This window comes from Poecile atricapillus, chromosome 34 (genome assembly GCF_030490865.1).
Source record: "Poecile atricapillus isolate bPoeAtr1 chromosome 34, bPoeAtr1.hap1, whole genome shotgun sequence".
Taxonomy (NCBI): domain Eukaryota; kingdom Metazoa; phylum Chordata; class Aves; order Passeriformes; family Paridae; genus Poecile; species Poecile atricapillus.
The window spans coordinates 2,939,496-2,965,089 of record NC_081282.1 but is presented as its reverse complement, the minus strand read 5'-3'; positions in this window follow the sequence as shown (position 1 = coordinate 2,965,089).

The following is a 25,594-nucleotide window of genomic DNA, read 5'->3' as shown; positions in this document are numbered from 1 at the left end:
AAGACTCTCAAACAAGACCACGTGTGCTTGTCCATGGGCAGCGCCACCAACCCTCTGTCATCCTGCCTGCCCCAGTGAAGGCATCCACGCCCGCATCCAGAGACCCCAACACGCGGTCCAGGAACTCCAGACTGAACAGGAGCCCCAGTGGTTTGAAGAACTTTTTGGGAGCTGGGGACTCAAAGGATGGGTTGCCTCCCTCCTCAAAAACATTTTTTGGGTTTTCCTAATTATTATTATTTTCCTATGTATGTTTTTATGCTTTAAGAAGTTATTAGCCAAATCTCTGGGAGATGCCTTTTTAAGAAGTAAAGAAGGGGGAGTTGTGGGGGCCAGGAAACCGGCTAATTCAGAGATCCTGGCCCTCCCTTGGAGGCAGGGCACTTTGCTCTAAGGGAGAGAAAAGTATCACTCCCAGCAATCTTTGAGTTAGTTATGTTAAACTGTTACACTCCATTGCTGTTCTCCCCTGCCACCCCACCCCAATACCTGTATCCCAGTTTCCCCCAGCCCCTCTCCTCCCCTATAAATACCCCAGTTTATCCCCTGTTCCACAGAGCTGCTGTCACTGGCTCCCTTGGCCGAGGGCCCGGCTGTAATAAAGGCCAGTTCTCTGCGGAACGCCACACAGCGCTCTGCTCTCTCCCTCCGTGTCGCCTGCACGCTGCCGCTGAGCTGAGCTGAGCTGAAATCACTCGCCGGGCAGAGGACGTGTCTGTGCCCCGGGCAGCCCAACCGCGGACCGCTTTTCCGGGAGTCGCGGCACCCCTGCCACCTCCACCGCCGCGGCAACCTATGAGAAAGCACAGCTGGGTTCTGCTCAGGGCATTTCAAACTACCTGGGGTGTTTGGGACTTGCCCTTGCAAAGGCAGCATCTCAGGAAAAGTCCAAGTTTCTTTTCATGGACTCCCAGGATGTGTTGGCTTGGAAGGGACCTTAAAGCTCCTCTTGTTCCAACTCTCAGCACACTCAGGACACCTTCCCCTAGACCAGCTTGCTCCAAGCCCCATCCAACCTGGCCTTGAACCCTTCCAAGGGTCAGACAATCACAGCTTCTCTGCAACCTGTTCTATTCCTCCCAGATGTAAAATCATACCAAACTTAGCAGCCTCAGAGACAGATTTCTGTCCAATAGCTACATTTATCTAGGAAAGAAATATGGCAAAACTTGTTTGCATCTGACTTTGCAAAATCAACACGAGCTCTTCAGAAACGGCTGCCGCCCACCCACTTTTCTTATTTTTGCCCATTTGGTGGAACATTTGCATTCTGTTGTTGTTTGGAGCAGTATTTTAATGTATCTGGCTGAGGCTGCTTCAAATAGTCCAGTGAGATACCAGGGGGTGAGGGGTGGAAAACTGAGCTCTTACACATCCAGTACTTCTCTTGTTGGAAGTCTTCAATCCCACCTCTCTGCTGGGATGAAATAGGTGCTACTCATCCAATTTCTAAAGTATCGTGCATCAAGCTGACACTAGTTGAAGACTTCAAAATAAAAAAGCCAATTGAAACAAACCTCTGCTCCTTTCCATTTTCTCTGTTCCACAGTTTAGGACAGAAGACAGGAGAGAAAGATTGTTTTGGCAACAATGTTTTCAGGACTCTAAAAAGAATATCAAAACTGCTCTGCCACACTCTCAGCTGCTGCAGCCCCAAAAAGCACTGGCTGGCTTTGCTCACAGACTCACAATTGTGGTGGCATTTCTAGCACACCACAGGACAGCGATGTTTTTCCTTTTCTCCTGGAAATACCTACAGCACTTCTGGGTAGCAAGGCAAACATGAGCCTCTTTTTGTGGCCCTTGAAATTGGACATGTGAAATGAGGTACACAAAGCCAAAGGCCAGCTGAACCTGGGATCTCTGAATGGGTCTTCACATTCTTCCCAGGAAGATGAATGGCAATCACTATTTTGGCAGGGAAACTGCATCAGCTGGCAATTTGGTGTAGAAAATGTGCTTTCTGCCCCTCTCACAGCCAAAACTCCTACCCATTTCTTGGAAGTCCATCTTAGATAAGGACCATGTTCAACTGAGCGACAGTGAAGCCAAATGGCAATCCAGGAATCAATTGTCCTGTACACAATCTCCTCCATCCACGTGGAAGGTTTCTCAGGGGCACACAGGAGGAAGGAAGAAACCCAAATGCATCATTGGACATAAAGTCAGACGTGTTGAGGGATGAAGAAATCTTGCAGAGCTATGGAAAGCTCCCCTGAAAAGCCAGTTCAAGAAGAGCCTGAGCTGTTTTGTGCTTCTAGGCCTGAAGATGCCCAGGATCTTTCCCAGATGCTCAACAGGCAGCAGGATTGTGCCTGAATCTGGCTCTGGAAATGCCAGTGCCTCAACTGAGAGCTGTGGCAATGATTTCCATTGCTTTGAGAGGGGCCACAGTCCTGCAAGAGTCTTTCAGCAGAGCAAACAGCAGCCTGGAGGGTGGGCAATGCTGCATCTGTACCACTGCATGCTCATCCTTCACCGTAATGCAGAGCTGTCCCCAAAGCTGCCATGGATCACTTTTTAGATTTCTCCCGTTGGATATATTTTGGAGAAGTTGTTCTAGGTGGCTTTGGATGGTGATCCTGTAGGAAGCAGCCATTCGCCTGCTGTGATATCCTCACAACTAATCCTAACTTCTCATTGCCTTTGGTTTTATTTGGGGTTTTTTATCCATTTGTTTGACTGGTTCGTTTGGGTTTGTTTGTTTGTGTTTTTGTCTCTTTAGGTTTGAGGTTTTTTCCTTATTTATAAATGACTGGTGAAGTTGGAAGAGCCCAACTCCAGAAAATATAAACCAGGCTTGACTTTCCAGAAATTGCTTTTGGCTGGCTTTAGCTGCATTCCCCAGGATCAGGATCCCCAGGAGATATTTGCAGGTTTTGCTCTGCATCATCAGCCTGCCCAGACTTTGCTCAGTGTTTCAAAAATGGAGAAGACAATGGATATTTTGCCAAACCTGCTTTCAAACAACCAAACTTGTGGCAGCATGACAGAAAAGAAGAAAAAGAAAATCTTCGCCAGTTAGAACAGAGCCAGAGTCCCACCATTTTCCCCTCCACTTTTATTGATTTTCTACATTTAGAGGCAAACCTTCCATCTCCAAAAGCTTCCATCTCTCCCTTCCTGATGCTCTTTGCTACCCTTTAGCCTTGACCCCCACGGATCTGAGTGCTGTCCATGTGGGGCTGGGGATGCTCAGCCTGGAAAGAGAAGGTGCTGGGGAGGCCTCCCTGCAGCTCTAGGAAAGATGGGCACAGAGAGGAGAAGGCTTTCAACTGCAGGAGTGAGATTGAAGTTGGATCTAATGAAGCTGCTCTTTTCCACTCAGGCTGCTGGGGCACTGGCCCAGGCTGTGCACAGAGCCTGGGGATGCTCCATCCTTGGCAACATCCAAGGCCAGCTGGGAGCAGGGCTCTGAGCAACCTGTTCTGGGGGAAGATTGCTCCGCTTGGAACAAGATGGTCTTTAGGGTCCCTTCCAAGCCCAGCCACCCAGGGATTCCATCATTCTATGGTCTCCGTTGTCCACTTCAGCCTGGGCCTGGGCTCCTGGCAGTGATGTCACAGTGCACGCTCCAGCTAGAACTTCCAGCATCCAGCAACGGCCACAACACAACCCTTGGCTCGTTGTGTGAGCACGCTCTTCACCCTGCTCCAAGCCTTCCCCTGTCACCTTGTTTGTCACCAGCTCCCTGATACCGTCCTCAGTCCTGAAAGCTCCCCATTCCTTGGATTTTGCTGCCCACCCCTGCAGGATGTCTGCATTTGCTCCAAAGAAGGTATGGTACTGTTCCACGGAGGTGGACACCCCGCAGCTGCCTGGGTGGGCTGGAGCTGTGTGGGATAGTGTGGGAAAGGGACCCCACTCTGAGATTTTGCTACCTCTGCAGGCTGTCACAGACACAGAGGAGGAGATGGAGGTTGATTCACAGATTAATAGTGAAGAGGACATGGATGTGGATGGAGAGAACACCGGAGAGGAAGAGATGGAAGTGGATGTGGATGTGACAGAGGAAGAAATGGAGGTGGATATGGAAGACCACATTGAAGAGATGGATATAGACATGGAGGACGAGGAGGAGGACATGGTGTTGGGATGAAGACCGATGCCAGCAGCAGAACAGGCAGGTGCTCCCCACGGGCAGAGTGGGTCCCCTGCTGCCAGGCTGGGGCTGGGCTGGGCACTCCCTGCTCAGGGACACGCTAGCCCATGCACTGGATTCTGGTGGCCATCCCTGGCCTGGCCTGGCCTTGCTTTGGGCCACACAAGCCCTGTTCCAGTGCCTGGGCCACAGCCCCCAGCCCCAGCCAGGCTCACTTCTGGCAGCAGAGTCCCCCTGTGCCAGTGTCCCAGCCTGGCAGCACATGGAACACCCCTCCATGCCTGACTGCACTGACCGTGCTACTTGTTTTTCTTCCAGGACCGAGGCACATCCCAGAGACGACACCCTTCTGTATATACGTTTTAGAGTTTTTGTCTTCACGATAGATGTTTTAGGGTTTGTTAAAGTTTTCTGTAAATATGTTTCATTTAGTTTTGTTTGATATGTTCTTAGGTAAATAGGTTCTATAGTTTGTTGTTGTTGTTGTTGTTACCAATATTCTTACAATGTAAATATGTTGTGTAGTTCATTCTTGTTCCTTTTCTTCTACAAATAAACATTCTTTGTTTTTCACACCCCAGTTCTCTTTGCATTTGCTTCGGGCACATTTGCAAAGTTGTGCTCTCCACTCGCTCCAGGTCCCCAGGGCTGGATGTCCCTGAGGGAGCTGGCACAGCCACCCCAGCAGTGGGCTCCCTGTGCACAGGGGGTCCCACTGACAGAGCTCACCCTCTCCTTGCAGTTTCTCTGGACACACTTGGGAGCTGGAGGGGCAAATCCCAGTGGGCCCTGTCCCATGGCATCCCACATGGGAGCAGGGCTCAGCCTCATCCATGGCTCTTCCCTGGCTAGCCCCAGGGCTAAGGAGGCTGCACTGGGCTGCGGGCAGCCTGCTTCCTGGGCACCCTGAGGGGTTGGAGCCAGCCTGGAGGGAGCCTCAGCACAGGGGCCTCTGGCCTACATGCACCAGCATTTCCTTTGGAAACCCCCTCTGTCACCACACTCTGCTACAAGCACAACATCAATTGTTCCTCCTAGTTCAAGGGGAGACCTTAATTGACACAAATTTGTCCCTTGGACTTTCTAGCACAGAAAATGTCAGCGCTTGCAATCCCTGTTCTGCACTCCCTGCTCAGGCACCAAAACACTGGAACCTGCCAGAACATCTTGAATTAGCACCAACCTGCAGAGAGCTACAGGGGGACAACCTACCCCCAGCCACACAGGGACATTGATGGGCTGGGGCAGAGCTGAAACTAAAGTATTTTAATGCCAAGAGACAGGATGTTTTATTGCTGAATTCATTCTCCCACAACAAGAATGAAAGCTTTCATTCTCCTCACCTGCCACGCATGTCTATTGCCAAGGTTTGCTTCTGGGTTACCACTGATTTTTGTTCATCTCTTCACAACTCTGATGCTCTTCCTGCCTAAGGTGCAGAGATGATATTTCAGAGCCAGATGAGCTCAGCACTGCTTGTGAAACACGCAGGATTTCCAGAGCCAGAGATTCAGGCCATGCAAACTGATACTTTTTTGTCTGTGTGCAAAGATCACTGGAAGGATGTCAGTGATATATCACACACTTCTCAGAGCTGTCCCTTCTATCCAGCTCTCCCCAGTCACTTCACACACTTCACTCCAAGCAGGTTCTGATAGAGTTCAGTAGCACATGGGATTTCATCCTGGCTTTTCTTCATTTTCTCCTGAGCTGTCTCCAGACACAGTGTGTGGGCACTGCAGCAGCATTAACGGGGCACCTCCCTGACACTGAGATTCATGTCACAACTTTCCATCAAAAGCAGCAAAGAAATGATTCCCACTGGGTCCCACACGGCTCCCTGGCAACTTTGTGCTGCTGCAGCTCCAGCACCAGGCCTGGTGCACAGGAATTTCAGGAGGAGACACACCGAAGGAATCAACCATTCTCAGAGAAGAAACATCTGTTTGAGTGGCCCAAATCCCCACAACACTGCAGGCTCTGGTGACCCACACTCTGCATTTGCACTTCAGCCTCTGTGCCTCACATTTCCTCTCACTAAAGTCCTCCCAGTTTCCCTCATGCTCAGATTCCCAAGAGAATTCAAAGCAGCATTAGGAGCAGGCAGAGATGATGGGAGCTGTCCCAAGGCTCGACCAAATTTCTCAGGCCTGACAATTCTAGCCAAGGACAGAGGAAAAAGCTGCAGGAAAGAGGTGTGAAATCAAAGCAGAAATCAAATTTAGGTAGAATGAGAGAAGCTGAAGAGGTTTTCAGTGTTTGCAACAAGATTAGCAGCTGCAGGCACAGGAGGGATGCAACATTTCCCCCACTCTAACAACTCTGTGATGCAAATTGATGCTCAAATCCTTCTCCCCAGCTCTGGGACTTGCTCAGCCCCCAACATGGTGCTGAATTTTTCAAGCAAAGTGGAAGCTGGTCAGAGAGGTGGCTTGCAAATCAAAATCACAGCGGACAGCTTGGAAGCAGCAGCCAGAGCAAAGAGAGGCAGAGCCTGGCCCTGGGGTGCAGCACAGCCACACAACACATGCCTGAAACTCTAAGACATGAAAGAATTTGCCACGGGAGACACAGAAGGTACTTGATGCAATCCTGCCTCCTTCACGATGCATCAGCACGCAGGAGAGCACTAGGATGAAGATGACAGCACCTTCTGCTGCTGCTTCCATCTCCTGAGTCAAATCTCCCCAATATCTCTCACTATTGGCCATTCCCAAAGCCTCAGATTCCCTCAGTCCTTGCAGGATTTCAGTGCTGAGCAGCATGGAGGGAGATAAAGGCACTTGCAGAGACCAGAGATGCATTTTCTGCCTGAGGTGCATTCCACTGCCCAGCTTAGTTCCTCTAAAACCATTCCAATCAGCCCCTTGGACAGCACCAAGCCAGCAGCAGAACATCAGTGCCTGAAAATGCTTGGAAATGCCATTTTTTGAGATTTCTCTCCAGCTCTCCCATTTCATGGTGCCATTGCAGGGCTTTATCCCATCACTCAGCACTTGCAGCAAGTCTTGGCAACCAGCTTCAAACGGATTTGTAGTGCTGAGCAAATACGAGGCAATTTGACTTTGTCTCCAGTGAATGAAATTTCACCTCAATCAGACGAACTCTGTGTTCTGTCATTGGCCAGGCACTAACTACTGCCAGCTCCCCCCAAGCCTGGATGTCAAACTGCCTTCCTATTGTAAGGTTAAATTTAGTTGGTTTTATGTACAAGATTATTCTGTCTCCAAATCATTTGGAGCCATAGAATTGCATTTCCAAGGACTAAACTCAGAGCAGCCACAAAGAGCACAAGAGGCAGGAAAAGAAAAAAAATAGAGATTTCTAAGGAGATGGAAATTGAATGCTGAGTTTTTTCCCGTTCCAGGAAGTTCCATCAATTATCACCTGCCACCTCCTTGCCTTCACTTGTGTGGCCACCACTGAATACACTCCCAGATAAGAAAATGTTGGTCCTACTGAAAACTGGGGCTAGAAGTAGAAAAAGGCTCAGAGATCTGACTTCAAAGACAACATCATGAAAAGAGCTGCCTTATAATAGCAAGATATGATGGGCAGCAGGAATGGCTGAAGGCAGCAGAGAGAAGTCCATGAACTATTGGTGCTACAAAGATTTCTCACAAAACCCCCAAGAAACCAAAAACAGCGTTTGGTCTGGCCCAGCTGATAGGAGCCCAGTGCATTTAATTCAGTCATTGGCAGCACATGGAGATTGGCTTTAAGCTCCTTTGGTCCACTACTATACTATTTTATTTTATTTTATTTTATTTTATTTTATTTTATTTTATTTTATTTTATTTTATTTTATTTTATTTTATTTTATTTTATTTTATTTTATTTCATTTCATTTCATTTCATTTCATTTCATTTCATTTTTTTCCACCCAGAAAATGTAATTGCTTCTCCTCTTTGGGAAGAAATTACTGCTTTGAATGGTTCAAGGCAAAGAGTTTCTTCCTACACCCACTTGTAATCAGTCACCAAGAGAAAAATTTTCTCAAAAGATCTCTTAAAAATTTTGGAGTTACTTTCAACATAAATAACTTGGTGATTTTGCTCCAAATGAGAAGGGAATTGAATTTGGCTCCCTCAGCTTAAAAAGAAGTCTTTCTTCCCAGTTCTTCACCAAGAGGAACAAAACACTTGGTTGCAGCAAAATGAAGGGAGGAAGAAGCTCCTTTCCCCCTGAGCTGCACAACAGGAGACAATTTTGTTGCCAAGAGGTGACAAAACCCAGCCAATTTCCAGTTCTTTCAGTTGAAGGGAAAAGCTCCAAGGATCATAGCTGGGGCAGACACAGAGTGGGAGGAGCAGGGGATCTGCTGGGGGGTTTTGGGCTGGGGCATAGATTAAAGAAATCTTCAAGTGAAACCCATCAGAGCTCAAGACTTCATCCCACAGAGGAGAAATTGAATTTGACCCAAATGCCATTCAAATCCAAAAAACATTGAGGCATCTCCCCAAGCTCTGCTGAGCCATCAGGTTCAACCCAAAGCACCCTGTGCGACCAGAGCAGCAGCTCCCTGGCATGGGGACAGGGATGCTCCCTTGGCAAGCCGCCTGCATCACCCATGGGATTTGCAAGATCTGTTTCTAAAGACCCCACCATCCAAAAAACTCCACATTCAAAGCCTTTCCTTTGGGGTTTCACTTCTCCATCTGTCTCTTGTCACTAGACAGCTGCTTCACTTCAGCACCCTTCTGGATGGGGCCAAATTTTCTCCGAATTTCCAGCCTAAACAGGAAGTTACTTCCATTCATTCTTCTGCAAGTACTGGCAGCTTGTAGCTGCTCTGCTCTTCCTCTCCTGCTGTGCATTTGTGCACATCAAGTGCCAAGAGCATTTCCTTGTTTCAATGCCGCAGCGACGGAAAGCCCGGAGCACCGCGACTTCTCTAGATATTCAGCCCTGATAAGGGCTGGGCTGAGGCGCGTGAGCAGCTTCGAGCAGGCGAGTGATTCAGCTCAGGCTCAGCGGTAGTTGAGTGATTTCAGCTCAGCTTAGCTTGGCTCAGCAGCAGCGGCAGGCAGGCAACACAGGAAGCAGGGACAGGAATGCTGGTCCAGCGTTCCACCAAGGCAAAACCTTTTATTCAGGCAGAGCTTCGGCGAAGGGTGCCGGCAACAGCGCATCCGTCGAACAGGGGAAAAGCCGGGGTATTCATGGGGAAGGAGAGGGGCGGGGGGAAGCCTGAGATACCTGTATCGGGATGGGACAGCAGGCGGGAACACCAATGGGACACAACAGTTTAACATATCTAACTCAAAGACCCCTGGGAGCGACACATTGTCTCTCTCTTACAGAGAAGTATCTTGTCTCCAGGGTAGAGCCAGAATCTCAGGCCCAGCGGGCTCCTCCTTAGCCACAACTCCCCCTTCTTTACTTATTAAAAAGGCATCTCCTAGAGAGTTAGCTAATAGATTCTTAAAACATGAAAACATACTTGGGAAGATAATAACAATTAGGAAAACCCAAAAAACTTTTTTCAGGAGGGAGGCAACCCATCCTTTGAGCCCTTAGCTCCCAAAATGGTCCTCAAGCCACTGGGGCTCCTTTTCAGTCTGGAGTTCCTGGACCAGACCGCGTGTTGGGGTCTCTGGATGAAGGCGTGGATGCCTTCACTGGGGCTGGGGAGGTCAAAGCAGCACAGTCCGTTAAATTCTTCGCAGCCGTGTCCATGGGCCAGGAGCAAAAAGTCTAGAGGGTTGGTGGCACTGCCCGTGGACAAGCACATGTGGTCTTGTTTGAGTGTCTTTGCCAGGGTGATCCACATGTTCTCTTGGGGCTGTGCTACTAGCCAGGCATCCACAGCCGATGTTTTCAGGAGCATCCAGATAATCAGGAATATCCGGAACTCAAGGATGGTTTTGCTCTCCATTTTCTACAACAGGACATAAAAGATTAGCTCTGATTTTTGGAGAGGGGGGGAGCTATTTTCTTTTTCCCTTTCCTCTCCCATCTCCCCCCTCTTTTAAAAAAAACAAACAAAAAACCAAACAATTCTAAGCAAAGTTATTCTGTGTATTGGGGACACATGACCTGACACCAGCAGCAGCACAGAGGTGCATTTTGGTGTAAACTGGCAATTTGGGCTGGGCAACGAGGGCAAGAAGGGGAAGGGGGAGGGAGTTAAGAAGACTTGTGTACTGTCACGGTGTCAGGCATGACGTTGGCAGTCGTCTCGTTGCAGCTCTGGTAGCAGGACGGTTTGGCCTCTGTCTGGTTGTTGGTCTGGTGGCAGGTCGGTTCTGTGGACTCCGATGACGTCTCCGTTTCCAGGCTGCAGTGGGCTGCTGTTTTTCTGGACCTGTGTGGGTCTCAGGAGACTTTGAAAGTTCTGAATCTGGTGCAGGGTTTGTAGGGCCTAAATAAGGTTTTACATTTTTCCCTGGGAGCCACTTAGGTCCTGATGGTGTGGACACACACGCATACCCTCTCCCCCAGGTAATCAACGGGAAAGGTCCTGATACCAGTTGTGATTCAGGATCCTTGATCAGCACTGGTAGCTTCTCTGTGAGTTTGGCATGAGTTGAGTTAGAGAAGTGCCGAATTACAGGGGGGTCAGGTGTTGCTATATTTTATATATTAGTAAAGGCCTGTATGCACAAACCAGCCTTTGAACTAAGTCGTAATATTAAGGGCTAAAGTCCTTGAAACCTTCATGCAGAAGAGAGAGTAAAGCAAAACAATATCCCTGTGTGTAAGAGAAAAAATGTAAACTGTGTGTGTTAGCCAATAGTAGCTTGTTCTGCCTGCAGACCCTGTAGAACCCTATAAAGTGTGCTAAAGATAGAAATAAACTGGCATTCACAATTACTTCTGTGAAGAGTGGTGAAGAGCTGGCGGTCTCTCAATACAAGTCTCCTCCAAATTCCACAAAATTCCAGAGAAATTCCACAAAATTCCAGGAAAATGCCACAAAATTCCTTAAATCTTCTCAAAATTAGACCAATTTCCTGCAACATCTCACAAAATCTCCACCAATTCCACACAAAATCTAAGAAAAATCCCACAAAATTCTTCAAGTCTCCTCCAAATCCCACAGAATCTCACAAACATCCCACAAAATTCCCTAAATCTTCTCAAAACCCAACCAAATTACAGAAACATCCCACAAAATGTCCACAAAATTCAAGAAAAATCCCACTAAATTCTTCAAGTCTCCTCCAAATCCCACAAAATCCCACAAACATCCCACAAAATCCGACAAAAATCCCACAAAATCTCCTCAATATGCCACAAAATTCTGGATAAGCCCCACAAAATTCCCTAAATCTTCTCAAAACCCAACCAACTTCCAGAAACATCCCACCAAATGTCCACCGATGTCCACAAAATTCAAGAAAAATTCCTCAAAATGCTTCAAGTCTCCTCAAAGTCCCACAGACATCCCACAAACATCCCACGAAAATCCTTCAAAATCTCCTCAATATCCCACAAAATTCAGGAAAAGCCTAACAAAATTCCAGAAAAATCTCACAGAATTCTCTAAATCTTCTCAAAACCCAACCAAATTCCAGCAACATCCCAAAAAATCTCTATAAATGTCCATAAAATTCAAGAAAAATCCCAGAAATTCCCTAAAATTCCTCAATATCCCACAAAATTCCAGAACCATCTCACAAAATCTCCACAAATTTCCACAAAATTCTGGAAAAATCCTACAAAATTCCCTAAATCTCCTCAAAACCACACAAAATCTCCATAAATGTCCACAATATCAATGAAAAAACCAACTAAATTCTTCAAGTCTACTCCAAAACCCACAAAAATCCCACAAAAATCCCACAAAATCCCAGAAACATCCCACAGGATCTCCTCAATATCCCACAAAATTCTGGAAAAGCCCCACAAAATTCCCTAAATCTTCTCAAAACCCAACCAAATTCCTGAAACCTTTGAAAAAATCTCCACCAATTTCCACCAAATCTAAGAAAAATTCCTCAAAATTCTTCAAGCCTCCTCAAAATACCACAAAATCCCACAAATATCCCACAAAATTCTGGAAAAGCCCCACAAAATCCCACAAAATCTCCTCAATATCCAACAAAATTCTGGAAAAGCACCACAAAATTCCCTAAGTCTTCTCAAAACCAAACCAAATTACAGCAACATGCCACAAAATGTCCACAAAATTAAAGAAAAATCCCATGAAATTCTTCAAGGCTACTCCAAAACCCACGAAAATCCCACAAAAATCCCACAAAATCCCAGAAACATCCCACAGAATCTCCTCAATATCCCACAAAATTCTGGAAAAGCCCCACAAAATACCCTAAATCTTCTCAAAATCCAACCAACTTCCTGCAACATCTCACCAAATCTCCACCAATTTCCACAAAATTCAAGAAAAATCCCTCAAAATGCTTCAAGTCTCCTCAAAGTCCTAGAAAAAATTCACAAAAATCCCACAAAATCCCACAAAAATCCCACAAAATCCTTTCCAAATCCATCAAAATTCAGGAAAAGCCCCACAAAATTCCAGAAAAATCTCACAAAATTTTCTAAATCTTCTCAAAACCCAACGAAATTCCAGAAACATCTCACAAATTCCCACAAATGTCCAGAAAATTTAAGAAAAATCCCTCAAAATTCTTCGTCTCCTCAAAATCCTAGAAAATTCGAGAGAAATTCCACAAAATTCCAGAAAAATCCCACAAAATTCCCTAAATACTCCCCAAACCCTGCAAATTCTAGAGACATCCCACAAAATCTGCACAAATTTCTACAAAATCTAAGAAAAATCCCTCAAAATTCTTGAACTCTCCTCAAAATCCCTCAAAATTCTTGAAAAGCCCCACAAAATTCCAGAAAAAACCCACACAATTCCCTAAGTCTTAAAACTCTTCCAAATTGCAGAAACATCCTAATAAATCTCCTCAATATCCCACAAAATTCAAGAAAAATCTCACAAAATTCCCTAAATCTTCTCAAAACGCCACAAAATTCCAGAAACATCCCACAAAATCTCCACGAATTTCCACAAAGTCTAAGAAAAATCCCTCAAAATTCCTCAAGTCTCTTCAAAATCCCACAAAATTCTTGAAAAGCCACATAAAAATCAAGAAAAATCCCACAAAATTCCCAAATTATTCCCAAAACCCTACCAAATTCCAGAAACATCCTACAAAATGTCCTCTATATCCCTCAAAATTCCAGAAAAATCCCACAAAACTCCAGAAAATTTCACAACATTCAGAAAAAATCACACCAAATTCCAGAAACATTCAAAAAAATTGTTAAATAATCCCCAAATCTCACAATATTCCAGAAGTATCCCACAGAATTCCAGAAACATCCTACTAAATTCCCTAAATATTCCCAAAACCCTACCAAATTCCAGAAACATCCACAAAATTTCCTCAATATCCCTCAAAATTCCAGAAAAATTCCAAAAAACTGCAGAAAATTCCACAACATTCCAAAAAAACCACACCAAATTCCAGAAATATCCCAAAAAATTCTTTACATTTTCCCCAAATCCAACAAAATTCCAAAACATCTTACAAAATCTCCACCAATTTCCACAAAATCTAAGAAAAATCTCTCAAAATTCTTCAAGTCCCCTACAAATCCCACAAAATTCTGGAAAAGCCCCACAAAATTCCAGAAAAATCCCACAAAAAATTCCCTAAATCCTCTCAAAACACAACCAAATTTCAGAAACATCCCATAAAATCCCCACAAATTTCCTCAAAATCTAAGAAAAATCCCTCAAAATTCTTCAACTCTCTTCAAAATCCCACAAAATCCCACAAAATTCCAGAAAAATTCCCTAAATCTCCCTCAATTCCCACAAAATCTAAGAAAAATCTCATAAAATTCTTCAAGTCCCCTCAGAATCCCACAAAATTTCAGAAACATCCCACAGAATTCTTAAAATTTTCTCAAAATCTCACAAAATTCCAGAAACAAATCCCACAAAATTCACTAAATCTTCTCAAAACCCCACAAAATTCCAGAAACATCCCACAATATTCTTAAATTTTTCCCAAAATCTCATAAATTTTCTGAAAAAACCCACAAAATTCCCTAAATCTTCTCAAAACCTTACCAAATTCCAGAAACATCTCAGAAAATCTCCAACAATTCCAGAAAAATCCCTGAAAATTCTTCAAGTCTCCACTAAATCTTACAAAATTCATGAAAATCCTAAAAAAATTCCAGAAACATCAAACAAAATTCCAGAAACATCTCACAAAACCTCCACCAATTCCCACAAAAGCTAAGAAAAAACCCTCAAAATTCTTCAAGTCTCCTTAAACTCCCACAAAATCCCATAAAAATACCACAATATTCCAGAATAATCCCACAAAATTCCCTAAATCTTCTCAAAACCCTACCAAATTCCAAAAACATCCGACCAAATCCCCAGAAATTTCCACAAAATTCCAGAAACCTCCCACAAAATTTTTGAAAAGCCCCTCAAAAATTCCACAATAATCCTTCAGAATTCCTTAAATCTTCTCAAACCCCTACCAAATTCTAGAAACATGCAACAAAAGCTCAACAAATTTCCACAAAATCTAAGAAAAATCTCATAAAATTCTTCAAGTCTCCTCAAAATCCCACAAAATTCCAGAAAAATCCCTCAAAATTCCCGTACAATCTGATGAAATGGTTGGCATTCAGGAACACAGATAATTTGTTTCCCATGGCTGCTGTGGGGAGTGTGGCCATTATCTGAGCACAAAGCTGCAAGCTCCTATCTTTCCCTGCATATCTTTAGTGGGCAGCCTGTGGTGAAACTGAGCAGCGGCACAAAGTGCAGGCCAGGCAGGGAGCGGCCTGGCCCGGCAGCCCCGCTGTGCAAGGCCCAGCCAAGCCTCTGAGAAGGGGCTCCTGTCACTTGCCAGTCCCCATCCTCCCCGGGAAGCGCAGAGCTGCGGCCAGCCCCGCTCCCCTCCCGTGGCCTTGGCTGGCCTGGGGGGAAGGAGGCTGAAGGGGAGCCCTGGTACCTCTTGAAAAGGCGGAAAGCAAAGAGAGCAAGGAATTGCCGGCCTTAGGTCTTCAAGTGCTGTTCCCAGCTTGATGTCACTTTTCAATGGGCAAAACTGCTGGCACTTCTCAGCATCGGCCATTTGTTGGCCAGGAGAAAAACTCTGTGGCATTTTCAGGAGATGTGGGGAAATTGGGGGATTTTTGTGGATTTTTTTTGGATTTTTTTTGAATCTGTAAAATATTTATGGAATTTTGTGTGATATTGAGAAGATTTAAATAATTTTGTGGGATTTTTGTGGAATTTGTGGGATTTTTCTGGAATTTTGAGGGATTTTTCTGTAATTTTTGGAAATTTGTGGGGATTTTGTGGGATGTTTCTGGAATTTGGTAAGGTTTTGAGATTATTTAAAGAATTTTGTGGTATTTTTCTGGAATTTTGCAGATTTTTCTGGTATTATGTAGTATTTTGAGGAGACTTGAATTTTGAAGGTTTTTTCTTAGATTTTGAGATTTGTGGAGATTTTGTGGGATGTTTCTTAAATTTGATGGGGTTTTGAAAAATTTTAGGGAATTTTGTGGGATTTCTCTGGAATTTTTGGGCTTTTTTCAAGAATTCTGAGGGTTTCAGAAGAGACCTGAAGAATTTTGAGGAATTTTTCTTAGATTTTGTGGAAATTTGTGGGGATTTTGTGGGATTTTTGTGGAATTTTGTTGGATATTGAGGAGATGTAGGGATTTTGTTGGATTCTTCATAATGTGGTATTTTCTGGAATTTTGTGGGATTTTGCAGAGACTTCAAGAAGTTTGAAGAATTTTTCTTAGATTTTGTGGAAACTTCTGGAGATTTTGAGGGATTTTTTTTAATTTTTGTGGACATTTGTGGAGATTTTGTGGGATGTTACTGCAATTTTGTGGGATATTGAGGAGATTTAGGGAATGTTCTGGGATTTTTCCGTGATTTGGTGGGATATAGAGGAGACTTGATGAATTTTGCGGGCTTTTTCTTAGATTTTGTGGATATTTGTGGAGATTTTGTGGGATGTTTCTGGAACTTGGTAGGGTTTTGAGAAGATTTAAGGAATTTTGAGGTATTTTTCTGGAATTTTGTGGGCCTTTTCATGGACTTTGTGTGGTTTTGAGGAGACTTGAAGACTTTTGAGGAATTTTTCTTAGATTTTGTGGAAACTTGTGGAGGTTTTGTGGGATTTTTTGTGGAATTTTGTGGGATATAGAGAAGATTTTGGCATTTTGTGGGATTTTTCATGTAATTTGTGGGAAATTGTGGAGATTTTTTGGGATGTTTCTGGAATTCAGTTGGGTTTTACAGAGATTTATGGAATTTTGGGGGATTTCTCAGGAATTTTGGATTTTTCAGGAATTCTGTGGGATTCTGCGGAGACTTGAACAATTTTAAAAGATTTTTTTTTAGATTTTGTGAGAATTTGTGGAGATTCTGTAAGATTTTTCTGGAATATTGTGGGCCTTTTCAAGGACTTTGTGGGATATTGAGGAGATTTTGGCATTTTGAGGGATTTTTCATGTATTTTGCAGGAATTTGCATAGATTTTGTGGGATGTTTCTGGAATTCAGTTGGGTTTTGAGAAGGTTTAGGGAATTTTGTGGCATGTTCCTGGAATTTGGTATGGTTTTAAGGTGATTTAGAGAATTTTGTGGGATTACTCTTAAATTTTATGGAAATTAGTTGGGATTTTGTGGGATGTTTCTGGAATTTGGTGGGATTTTGAGAAGATTTTGTGAATTTTTGGGATTTTCCAGGAATTTTGTGTATTTTTCCTGTGAATTGTGTGGGATTCTGAGGAGGCTTGAAGAATTTTGAGGAATTTTTCATAGATTTTGTGGAAACTTGTGGAGGTTTTGTGGGATTTTTGTGAAATTTGTTGGGTTTTGAGAAAATTTAAGGAATTTTGTGGCATTTTTCCGGTATTTTGTTGGATATTGAGGAGATTTTGTGGGATGTTTCTGGAATTTGTTGGGTTTTGAGAAGATTTAGGGAATTTTGTGGCATATTCCTGGAATTTGGTATGGTTTTAAGGTGATTTAGGGAATTTTGAGGGATTTTCCTTGAATTTGATGGAAATTTGTGTAGATTTTGTGGGATGTTTCTGGAATTTGGTAGAGTTTTGGAATGATTTAGGAAATTTTGTGGGATATTTCTGGAATGTTGTGGGGCTATTCAAGAATTTTGTGGTATTTTTAAAAGATTGAGCGAATTTTGTGGTGTTCTTCTTGAATTTTGTGGGAATTTGTGGAGATTTTATGGGGCATTTCTGGAATTTGGTAGAGTTTTCAGAAGATTTACGGAATTTTGAGGGATTTTTGTGGGATTTTGTGGGAATGGGTGGAGATTTTGTGGGACATTCCTGTGAATTGGTATGGTTTTGAAATGATTTAGGGAATTTTGTGGGACTTCTCTGGAATTTGGTGGGATTTTTCAAGAATTTTGGTGGATTCTGAGGGGACTTGAAGAATTTTGAGGGATTTTTCATGTATTTTGTGGTTATTTGTGGAGATTTTGTGGGATGTTTCTGGAATTCAGTTGGCTTTTGAGAAATTTAGAGAATTTTGTGGCATATTCCTGGAATTTGGTATGGTTTTGAAGTGATTTATAGAATTTTGAGGGATTTTCCTTGAATTTGATGGAAATTAGTGGGGATTTCGTGGGATGTTTCTGGAATTTGGTGGGATTTTGAGAAGATTTTGTGAATTTTGTGGTATTTTCCAGGAATTGTATGTATTTTTCCTGTGAATTGTGTGGGATTCTGAGGAGGCTTGAAGAATTTTGAGGAATTTGTCATAGATTTTGTGGAAACTTGTGGAGATTTTGTGGGATGTTTCTGGAATTTAGCTGGGTTTTGAAAAGATTTGTGAACTTTTGTGGGACTTCTCTGGAATTTTGTGGGGTTTTTCATGCATTTTGTGGGAATTTGCGGAGATTTTGTGGGATGTTTCTGAAATGCAGTTGGGTTTTGAGAAGATTTGGGGAATTTTGTGGGACTTCTCCGGAATTTTGTGGGGTTTTTTAGGAATTTTGTGGGAATTTCTGGAGATTTTGTGGTATTTTTGTTGAATTTGGTAGAGTTTTCAGAAGATTTAGGGAATTTTGAGTGATTTTTTTTAAATTTTGAGGGATTTTCAAGGATTTTGTGGGATTTAGAGGAGACTTGAAGAATTTTACGGGATTTTTCTTAGATTTTGTGGACATTTGGGTAGATTTTGTGGGATGTTTCTGGAATTCAGTTGGGTTTTCAGAAGATTTAGGGAATTTTGTGGGATTTTTCTAGAATTTTGTAGGGTTTTTCCAGAATGTTGTGGGATTCTGAGGAGGCTTGAAGAATTTTGTGGAATTTTTCTTAGATTTTGTGGAAACTTGTGGAGGTTTTGTGGGATTTTTGTGGAATTTTGTGGGATATTGAGGAAATTTTGTGGGATGTTTCTGCAATTTGGTAGGGGTTTGAGAAGATTTAGGGAATTTTGTGGGATTTTTCTAGAATTTTGTGGGGTTTTTCAAGAATTTTGTGGGATTCTGAGGAGGCTTGAAGAATTTTACGTGATTTTTCTTAGATTTTGTGGACATTTGGGTAGATTTTGTGGGATGTTTCTGGAATTCAGTTGGGTTTTCAGAAGATTTAGGGAATTTTGTGGGATTTTTCTAGAATTTTGTGGGTTTTTCCAGAATGTTGTGGGATTCTGAGGAGGCTTGAAGAATTTTGTGGAATTTTTCTTAGATTTTCTGGAAACTTGTGGAGGTTTTGTGGGATTTTTGTGGAATTTTGTGGGATATTGAGGAGATTGAGGCATTTTGTGGGATTTTTCTTGAATTTTGTTGGATATTGAGGAGATTTTGTGGGATGTTTCTGGAAGTTTTAGTGACTTTTCTGGAATTTTGTGGGATTCTGCAGAGAATTGATGAATTTTGAGGACTTTTTCTTAGATTTTGTGAACATTTGTGGAGATTTTGTGAGATTTTTGTGGAATTTTGTGAGATTGTGAGGCGGCTTGAAGAATTTTGAGGGATTTTTCTTTGATTTTGTGGGAATTTGTGTAGATTTTGTGGGATGTTTCTGCAATTTGGTAGGGGTTTGAGAAGATTTAGGGAATTTTGTGGGATTTTTCTAGAATTTTGTGGGGTTTTTTCAGAATGTTGTGGGATTCTGAGGAGGCTTGAAGAATTTTGAAGGAATTTTTCTTAGATTTTGTGGAAAGTTGTGGAGGTTTTGTGTGATTTTCGTGGAATTTTGTGGGATATTGAGGAGATCTAAGGATTTTGAGGTTTTTTTCATATATTTTGTGGGATGTTGTTGAGATTTTGTGGGATGTTTCTGGAATTCAGTTGGGTTTTAAGAAGATTTAGGGAATTTTCTGGAACTTCTCTGGAATTTTGAGGGCTTTTTCAAGAATTTTGTGGGATTCTGAGGAGACTTGAAGAATTTGAAGTAATTTCTCTGAGATTTTGTGGAAATTCGTATATGTTTTGTGGGATGTTTCTGGAATTTGGATGTTTTTGAGAATATTTAGGGAATTTTGAGGAATTTTTCTTAGATTTTGTGGAAACTTGTGAAGTATTTGTGTGATTTTTGTGGAATTTTGTGGGATATTGAAGAGATTTTGGCATTTTAAAGGATTTTTCTTGGATTTTTGTGGGAATTTGTTGGAGATTTTATGGGGCGTTTCTGGACTTTGGTATGGTTTTCAGAAGATTTAGGGAATTTTGAGGGATTTTTGTGGGATTTTTTTGGGATTTTGTGGGAATTGGTGGAGATTTTGTGGGACATTCCTGTGAATTGGTATGGTTTTGAAATGATTTAGGGAATTTTGTGGGACTTCCCTGGAATTTTATGGTGTTTTTCAAGAATTTTGTTGTATTCTGAGGGGACTTGAAGGCCCGTCTCCCCTAGGAACACGCTCGTACTGCCCGCCCGAGTGGATCGGCCTTCGCTGCTACCACGGCAATGGGGCGACCATCTGGTCCCTGGGCGTGCTGCTGTTTGAGATGGTGTGCGGGTACTTACCCTTGGAGAAGGAGCGAGACATCGTCTTGGGGCAGCTCTTCTTCCCGCAGGAGGCCTCTCCAGGTTGCTATGGGGCCTGAAGAAGGCAGGCTTTGGCAGGTGGCAGCGCGCAGCCCAGCCCGGCCCTCCCGCAGCTGCGCGGGACGTCCATGTGCCCTCAAGGGCCGGCTGCAGCAGGTGGCCCGTGGCAGGCTGGCTGTGGCACGCTTGGCTGAAGGAGGGGACGCTTGTCCTGCCGTGCCGCTCTCCCGCCAAGGCCAGCTCCCAGCACACGCAGCGTGGCCCGGCTTCTGCAGGCGCCGGGAGCAGCTGGGCAGGAGCCTTCTGCAAGTGAGCGCCGCTTTCTGCCTTCTCTCCCCAGAGTGCCAACATCTGATCCGCTGCTGTTTGTCCAAGCACCCCATGGATCGGCCAGTGCTGGAGCAGATCTTCTACCACCCTTGGGTGTTGGGCGGCCATTTCTGATGCCTTGCCGCAGCCTCTGCAGCACCCAGTTCCCGTGTCCCACGCAGGACTGAGGGCCCAGGAAATAAAAGAACCCGAAACCCGGTGTGGGCTGGCAAGTCTGGTCCTTGTTAGCAACTTCAGCTAGGGGAACCTCTTGGCAAAAGGGGTAATCAGAGCGTTCCCTTCAGCCTTTGTCAAGCTTTTGATGCCTTTCCTCCAGGTTGTCCCTCAAAATCAGAGAGGGGTTGGAGTCTGCACCAGTCCCCCCAAATCAGTGGGAGGCAGAGACTACTCCCAGGCCTCTCAAAACTGGAGGAGGATGGAGACAATCCCTGGGCCCCCAACACTGAAGGGATATGTCGTGGTTTTGAACCAGTAATTAACAAAAAGGGGAAAAAAGAATTATTTATTTCTTGCTGTGAGATATGGATTAAAACAAGAGCAAACTAGGCATAAAACTGAAAAGGAATAAAGAAAGTTTATTGACAAACTACAAGAATAAAACACCAGAATAAACTTTTAGAAAAACCTTTTCATTTCTCACTGCCCACCATTCTTTTGTTCACATGACAACAGAGACAAAAACTTTAGAATTTTGATGGTTTAAACAATTCTTAATTCTTTCTATAGTCTTTTTATCAGTCTCTGTAGAGAAACAGAAGTTCCTTTGTTAATTTATGGAGTTTCTCACAAGAAAACTATTTTTGTTATAGTTTCCCGTTTCTCTGATATCAGCTGCTCAGAGCTGCTGTTATCAAAGCCCACCCCTCCTATTCCACATCACTCTGAAATGTGTTATGGGTCATGATGTTTAGGGATAGTATTTTTAAGGATAAGTTCGTCAAAGGCAAAAAGTATTCTTCATCTGTTTCTGTGAGCTTCACTAGAAAACAGTTTTCTCATTGCCTCTCAAGGCTTCAAATCTCCCAGCACTTCACTATACCACAATTACTCTACTTTTTACTCAAATTTACACTTTGAACACTCTATTCCTCCCCATACTCCATCATGAATTAAAGGAGTTCTTTTCAGGACTTCATTGTCCATCCCCATAGTTTTAACACAAAGATATTTCAGCTTAATTAAAGCATCTTCTTAATTCTCTACGTTTCTTGACGCTTCTTTTCTTTCTTGCCACTAGTAGTTTATAAAGTCTCTTTTCATGTTGATCACTCTCCTTTTCTCTCTCTGGATAAAAAGATTAATCCGCAAGTCTCATCTGGATAAGAAAGAGTTAAAATCCTGCCCAAGCTTTTATAAATGGTTCGGTGATCTCTGCTGAACAGGAGCTGGAGCTGTCTGCGATAGAAAGTTCCTCATAGCTGCTGTAGAGAGTGTAGTGTCTCTGCTTGCTGCAAGCTTAGAGCTCTTCTTCTTCTTTACTTGACAGTTTTGTGGTAAATTCCATCACGGCAAAACCTGCAGCCAAGCCAGGAACCGGCCTGGCCCGGCTTGGCTCGGAGCAAGCTCCCGCAGGCCCCATCTCCCAGCCGGGAGAACGGCAGGCCCAGCCCGGCCCCCGCCCGGCCACGTGGCTGGGCAGAGAGCGAGAGGCCGGAGCTCTGTGACCTTTCACAGCCAGGAACAAAGAGAGCAACAGAGTTCTGATTGTACACTTTAAGGTGGGGTTCACAAGTTGATCTCACTTTTCAATGGCTACAACTGCTGTCAATTCTCAGCAATGACCGATAATTGGTCATGAGAAAAGACTCCCGGCAGTCCCCAGCAACTTTAACTTTCTTAAAGGTAAAGTAACCCCATGACAGGAGATAAATACCCGGCCCCCCAAAAATAAGAGATGGATGGAGCCCACAGCGGCCCCCAAGTCAGAGGGGGAAGGGGAGACTGCCAGCCCCCCTAAAGAGAAGGGGAATTGTGCCTGTGCCAGCCCCACAAATTGCAAGGGGACAGAGAACAGCCCTGGCCTGTCAAAGGGCAAAGAGCGGCCGGGGGCTGCCAGGATGGTGACAACACTGGCACCCCCCAAATCAGAGAGGGACAAAGAGCCCGCACAGGCTTCCCAGGAGAAGAAAGGGGGCAGCAAATATCCCCTGTCCTCCAAAGTCAGAGGGGCACAGAAACAACGCCCACCACCCCATAGCGGAGGGGGACAGACATAAAAGACCCCACGAAAAGAGCATGGGGAACCAAGAGCACTGCCAGCCCCACAAAGGTAAGGAGGATGGAGAAACTCCCCACCTGTCTTTGTTTTGGAAGACAGGTTTCTGCTAGGGAGGGCAGGGGCCTCCCCTGGAATGAAAATGTAGACCCCCTCCTTCTGAATCATTATAATTTGTAACTCAAGGGGCTCTCAGACAGAGATCTGTGGATAGGAATAACAGTTCTTTACTAGTGTATATAACGAGGCACACAAACAACAACAACTACAGCGTTAACAACAAAACAGAACCAGGGACCCCGTGACAGCCTTCTCGGCCAGGACGGGAAAGGATGGAGGAGAGGCTTTGCTTCACAAACCCCCTCGGGTTGGCAGTCAGTGCCAGTGCTCCTGCAGGGCTCTGAGGAACACTCAGCTGGAACAGCAGGGATGAGCTGAGATCCTGGGCCGGTGGCTGAGGTAGATCAGCATCTCCACGGCCGTGCCTGGCACTGCCACACGTCCCGGCAGGACAGGGGGTGTGAGGCCACCAACGAAGAGGGAAGAAGGAGAAGAAGAAGCAGCAGCTCCGTCTGGGTGATGGCAAATTCCCTTTTCTCCTCAGCAAGAGCTCGCAGCAAAGTGTCCTTCTCTGAAGCTGAAGAAGCTGCCAAACTCTGCCCACCCTCCCCTTTTCCTGTTCCCTTCCCCCCTGGGCCCACCCGAACTGTTTGTGTTTCTCAAGTACCACCCGCAGTCAGGTTTTTCCCACAACTAATGGGTAAAAATTCCACAGTTGAGCCAGAACTAAAAGAAGGAAACCTAACCCCCAACAGCTTCTCATCTCCATCTCTTTGCACTCCAAAAGCCAGGAGGGATCGATCTGTCACCTCAAAACCACTCAATCCCACTGAAAACAGCTCCATTTTACCCCAAAATGGCTCAATCCCAACTCAAAAGGGCTTGTTCCTCCTCAGAAAATCTCATTCCCACACTAAAGTTACTCAGTTCCACCGCCACCAGGTGAGATGGAGGTGGAAGATGTTCTGGTTTAGGGCAAATTTGGAAGAAAACCTCTGAATGGGGTCCATCTAAAAAGCAAATTAAAGTTGCCCCTCATCCTAATATTTCAGGAAAGTTATTTTCTTGGAGAAACGTGGAAAAACGCAGTTTACTTAACAATCCAAGAATCTACAAGCATGAGCAAGATGAATAATATTAAAGAATAAATCCTCTGGCTGCTTGAAGAGATGGCAAAGCCAGAAAAGTCCTTTCCATGGGGTGTAGCTCAGCTCGCTCAGTCTCTTATCAGTTCCTCCAGCGCTGGAAAGGGCCCAGGCCCAGGCCCCCGTGGGCCACAGCCGTGAGCTCCCGGGGTTTGTCTGGGTTCTCAGTCCAGAGCAGCTTTGAACAGATCCAAGGAAAAAGGCAAAAAACACTCCAGGGAACTCCTGTGCCTCAGCTAGCTAAAAACCAACTAAACTAAACTAAAAACTAACTAAAAAGGAAACTGAACTGAAGTGCCGAGAAGCAAAGGAGAGCTGTGTCCCACTGTCTGCCCCTGCTGCAGACAGCACAGGCCAGGGAAGCGTGCGGGGCACTGAGTGCCATTTCTGCAAACAAACTGCAGCTTCTTCTTCCCCCCCTTGGCTCTCAGAGCCAGTCTTGAAGGTGCAGAACTTAATAGGCAGCAGAAACAGAACAGACGCCTGGGGATCCAAGGATCCCAAAGTCACCCCAGGCCAGAAGGAGGTTGGGAGAAGTGGGATCCACATTTGGAGCGGTGGGATGGGGATTGTGTGGGGCTGGCTGGCTGGGCTGTATTTGATAGGAAATCAAACTTTCAGAGTTCCTGATTTCTGTCCCATTCATTTTCAGTCAGGTGCAGCTCTGTTTGCAGAGGGTCGCTGTGGCGCTCGTGACGGACACACGACGCAGCGAGGTTGGCACGGCAAGAGCAATCTTTATTGTTCAGAAACTGCTTTTCCATGGTTGACTGTGGGGGCTGGGGAACTGCCTGATTCAGAGATCCTGGCACTTCCTTGGAGTCAAGATACATTTTTCTAAGAGAGAGAAAAGTATCGCTCCCAGAAATCTTTGAGTTAGTTATGTTAAACTGTTACACTCCATTGCTGTTCTCCCCCTGCCATCCCACCCCAATACCTGTATCCCAGTTTCCCCCAGCCCCTCTCCTCCCCTATAAATACCCCAGTTTATCCCCTGTTCCAGAGAGCTGCTGTCACTGGCTCCCTTCGCCGAGGGCCCGGCTGTAATAAAGGCCAGTTCTCTGCGGAACGCCACACAGCGCTCTGCTCTCTCCCTCCGTGTCGCCTGCACGCTGCCGCTGAGCTGAGCTGAGCTGAAATCACTCGCCGGGCAGAGGACGTGTCTGTGCCCCGGGCAGCCCAACCGCGGACCGCTTTTCCGGGAGTCGCGGCACCCCTGCCACCTCCACCGCCGCGGCAACCTATGAGAAAGCACAGCTGGGTTCTGCTCAGGGCATTTCAAACTACCTGGGCTGTTTGGGACTTGCCCTTGCAAAGGCAGCATCTCAGGAAAAGTCCAAGTTTCTCTTCATGGACTCCCAGGATGTGTTGGCTTGGAAGGGACCTTAAAGCTCCTCTTGTTCCAACTCTCAGCACCCTCAGGACACCTTCCCCTAGACCAGCTTGCTCCAAGCCCCATCCAACCTGGCCTTGAACCCTTCCAAGGGTCAGACAATCACAGCTTCTCTGCAACCTGTTCTATTCCTCCCAGATGTAAAATCATACCAAACTTAGCAGCCTCAGAGATCGATTTCTATCAAATATCTACATTTTTCTAGGAAAGACATATGGCAAAACTTGTTTGCATCTGACTTTGCAAAATCAACACGAGCTCTTCAGAAAGGGCTGCCATCCACTTTTCTTATTTTTGCCCATTTGATGGAACATTTTTATTCTCTTGTTGTTTGGAGAAGTATTTTAATGTATCTA